The sequence below is a fragment of the Ailuropoda melanoleuca genome, chromosome 3 (genome assembly GCF_002007445.2).
Source record: "Ailuropoda melanoleuca isolate Jingjing chromosome 3, ASM200744v2, whole genome shotgun sequence".
In the NCBI taxonomy this organism is placed as follows: Eukaryota; Metazoa; Chordata; class Mammalia; order Carnivora; family Ursidae; genus Ailuropoda; species Ailuropoda melanoleuca.
Window position 1 is genome coordinate 79,328,016 of NC_048220.1, and position 4,569 is coordinate 79,332,584.

Genomic DNA, 4,569 nt, shown 5'->3' on the forward strand with positions numbered 1-4,569 from the left:
TAAAGTACTAAGTTCAGTTAATGAGGTGATAGAAAATCACTAAACAAATCCATAGAGTAGCATGGAAGACTGCTAGGTGAGAGAGGACATAGAACAGGAAGTTATCCCTTTTCAAGTCACAGAAGCCAAAATATCTTTGAAGTGATTGTTGTTGTTTTAGTCTCTGTCATTAGTATTCTCCTGGCATATAAATTTACTGAGAGGTTATTGAAAATGAAGTTTCGTGGGTCTTTTCTGTACTATTATCAAAACAATCTGTAAATTATTTGTGACATTTTAAATGTTGGACTTTGAAATAGAGCCCATTGCAAATTTCTTATCCTTAACTCTGAGTCATCCCAACAGAATACATTACAATTTAATTGTAACTCAATGATTTTAAGGTAATCAAAGTGACATTTTCTAAGATGGCTATTGTATTGGACATAAGTGATGGGTTCCATGAAGTAATGATGGGCAAGTATTTGCAAGAGCTTGTATCTTTGACTTGTTCTTTCTACCTTTGAAAGTGGAAAAATGGTCTAAAATGGCCCCCACAGCACAGGAAATTGTTATAATTCNATGGTCTAAAATGGCCCCCACAGCACAGGAAATTGTTATAATTCTCTACATGACACTCTCCTACTGTGCTATACTTTTTCTGATGGAGATTTTGAATTTTTTTGCTTAAAAAAAACATTTTCTGTATTTGTCTTCTCTGTTTTTGGGTGTTAGGGTTTGTATTTTTTCTNCTCTACATGACACTCTCCTACTGTGCTATACTTTTTCTGATGGAGATTTTGAATTTTTTTGCTTAAAAAAAAACATTTTCTGTATTTGTCTTCTCTATTTTTGGGTGTTAGGGTTTGTATTTTTTCCACATGCTACTTGACATACAAGAACTAGAATCATAAAGTTAAATTCATTCAAATTGTGTTAGTGGCAAACTACTAAATTCAAATTAAAAGTTAGGTTTTTTATTGTATATGTGATATACTGAATTACCAGTCCAAAGACCATAATCAAGAAACTTATTCAATAAGAAGAGAAAATGCAGAGATCACTAAATTTACAAAGTACAAAAGCTACAGACATACATTTACCCAGGGTCCAAGATGAGTAAAATTTGCCAAGTTAGAAAACACGTCCAGGGTGTGTAATTTCTGTTTTGCTTTTACCAGTGGGATCTGTTTTCCGTCATTGATAAATTAGGGCATTTGCCATATGGGAAGTTATCAGAGAACTTGACCCCAAAAGAGATTGCTTTTTGGATCTGTCATCTTTTGGAAGTAAGTCACGATGACTGTGATCAAAGCATAATCTGGCATCAGCTCAAAACGTTTCATATTTCTGATATTTTAGACCGTCTGATGGACATACGTACAGGCCTTTGAAAAGATTTTCCAAGTCTTGCCCCATACTTAGCGTGTTAATTTTTAAATCACATCTAACTCCTTAGAGATACGTCTTCGCAGAGGTTGCGCTTTACTCTGGTGCCTCCTGCTCTTAGGGGGAGAGCCGGTGCAAGAATTGTCAGTCGGTACATTTCTGAAACTTTGGGGTGACCATAACTGAAGATAAAGATCTTTTATTTTAGGAGATAAATGCTATTTCCATGTGAGTTTAGTTCCAGGAAAAATTTGCATGTACAGATGATTTTGTACATCACGTGAGGAAAAGAGGCTGTGTAATCCCCATATTTTTCATTCTGCCTTAGCTCCCAAAAGTGAAGAATCAGAGTCAGTGCCTGAATATCATAAATCTGCTCTATCATCGGCTCCTTCTTCCATTTAATACGGTCTGCATTTTTTTTTGGCCCACGCCTGTGTTGTAATCTAACAGACNCAGAGTCAGTGCCTGAATATCATAAATCTGCTCTATCATCGGCTCCTTCTTCCATTTAATACGGTCTGCATTTTTTTTTTGGCCCACGCCTGTGTTGTAACCTAACAGATAGAGTCGTCAATATAGTCACATAGTCTGTGCTGTGTACTAGGAGTGCATGGGAACCAAATGTAGCCTGTGATCAACCCCAAGTTCCCACCGTTCTCACAAGGGCACCGTAAGCCTGGATGTGGTGCCAATACCATAAAGCCCTGAGAAATAGGCAGACTATAAATCCTTAATAAATATAAATGTTAGGTTTAGTATAAATGCAGCCCTCTGGAAAAAGGATTGAGTTATGATTGCTGTCAGAAGAAAGTCGATATATGTCTCTGATTTATGTGTATAAAATATATAAAACAAATCTAATTCAGATACATATTGAATCCAAGCATTTGTAGAATAATTTCACTGTGAAATTATTAGCATCTGTATGCCTATCTTGTACTTATGGCTACATTTTCTATTTAATTCCACGTTCAGGAAAGCACAGCCCTTTCAGTGGACTTGTGGAGCTGTGTTAGGGAGAGAAGTGTGAAGCCTGCAGCTTCATTTACTACTCGATTTGTCATTTTAATGAAACGGAATTGTAAATTAAACCACTAAAATATGTAGTTTCACAGATTTTATTTTATAGAATTGAGCTTTCAGACCATTTATGTTGTCTTTAAAAATAAATTAATAATGGATTAACAAAGCGTACATTAAAAAGAGAAAAAAAATATAGGAAGAAGGTGGCATAGCTTGTTTATGTGTATAGAGCCAAACTCAAATGATATATTCTTTAGAATTAGGAGGATTTGTTAACTACCCAGTCAAAATGGAGTTGAGCCTGATGCCCTATTAATGACCTAATGAAACAAAATTCCGTTATATTTTGAGGGTGTTGTTTTCCTAGTGAACTGTTAACTCAGAACTTCAGGGTAAAAATATATATATATCACTTCAAATATCCATTGGAGTTGTCATTAAAAAGTAGCATTATAACATGATGAATAAAATTACCTATCCAATGAGTAGTAATGTCTTCTGGGTGCATATATACATAGGGAGATGTTCTAAGTGAGGGGATTTGAGGTGATATTTTTTCTTTTTAGTGTTCTATCATTGCTTGAATTCTTTATCAAACACCTGTGTTTCCCAAAACAATAAGACCGTGCTAAATTTTTTTTTAATTGGCTCATGGTTGCATTTTTAGTCATAGAGCATCCTACCAAGTCAAGTATGTCGTATCTGGCTTTAAGGATTCAAGAATAGGGTAGTGGAAAGAGTATCACATTTGCTTCTAACCCAAACTCTATCACGAACTTACTACATAACAAAATAGCCCCCAACATTTATGTAGTGCTTACTGTGTGCCAGGATCTGTTTTAAATCTTACTTAAGGTGAGGTGGGTTGTATTATTTTCCCAATTTCACAGATAAGGAAAATGAGACCCACAATGTAGAGGTCGGAGTAAAGTCACAGAGTATGAATTCGTACCGAGATCCCAGAGTTCTTGTTTTTAATCATTAGCAATATTCTACCTCTCAGCTTAGGAAAGCCACTTTGGAGCCTGTTTTCTCATTTCAAAAATTAAGGTATTAGCCCTGAAAGTTCTGGACAGTTTGCCTGGAAGCAGCAGAAAAAATCGAGTAGCAGGGGAGCAGTGACTGATCTGCCCTGGTGAAGCTTCTTACAGACTTCAGCAGATGTTTTCTCTAGTCGTTGTCTTATATTTAAGTGTATCTAAGGTTTGCAGAAAGCAACAAGAGTACAGTTAAGTATGACATGTTTGGGGAAAGTGAAAATCACATACTGCCAGAGGGTGGATCCGCCCTGTGTAAGAGTTTAATTCTGAGAAGTCTTCCAGCTGGAACCAGAAAGCAGATGTAACAGATATTTTGCCATTATACAGCTTTCATCAGGGGTCAGGGATATCTATAACATTTCTGAGCTTTGACCAGAAGTATGAAAGCCGAAGGAATGGGAACAGTCCAGAGATTGTAGCATGCGTGTCTTCCTGCTGGAGGGTGTCCGCAGCTCTGGGAATATCGAATGCAAGGTGATCTTCACAGTGCAGAAGGTGAAGTGCTTGATGAATTGATCTCTGTGTTCCAGTTTATTGGGGAATATAGAATAAATAATTCAGAAATGGAAGTAGAAATCTTTTTATAGCAAGTAAAGAAGAAGCAAACCCATGCCTGTAAGGTAAAAATGGTAAAATCAGTGAGTCTAAGAATACAGAGAGAAGAAACTCTTATGTAATAGCCCTTAACCATTAGCATTTAGATAAGGAAAAGAAAGAGGAACATAGTTTAAACCACAGTTTTTAGATATGTTTACCATAGGCTTTAGAAAGTCATTTTCAAGATGTTTAGAGAAAGAAAAGGTAGTATTGGACATCTGTGTTATTATTCCTGTATTATTTCACTACAAACTTACTGGTTTAACACAGTACAAATTTATTCTCTTAACAGTTCTAAAGGTCAGAAGTTTGGAGTAGGTCTCACAAGACTAAAAATCAAGGTGTTATCAGGGCTGCGTTCCTTCTGGAATACTCCAGGGTAGAATCTGTTCCCTTGCCGTTGGCAGGTTCTAGAGACCACCCACACTCCTTGGTGCATGGCCCCCTTCTTCTTACTCAAAGTACATCACTCCAAATTCTGCTTTCATTGTCACATTGCCTTTTTCTGACTGCCTGTACTGCCTCATCCTTTTTTTTT

The 4,569-nt window shown here is 36.5% G+C and overlaps 1 protein-coding gene across 4 annotated transcripts in view; it reads left to right on the top strand.

Annotated features, from left to right (window-relative positions):
- The window catches only part of FER (FER tyrosine kinase), a 418,243-nt gene that overhangs the window by 358,304 nt on the left and 55,370 nt on the right, over positions 1 to 4,569 (top strand). The gene's annotated exons all lie outside the window — the stretch shown is intronic.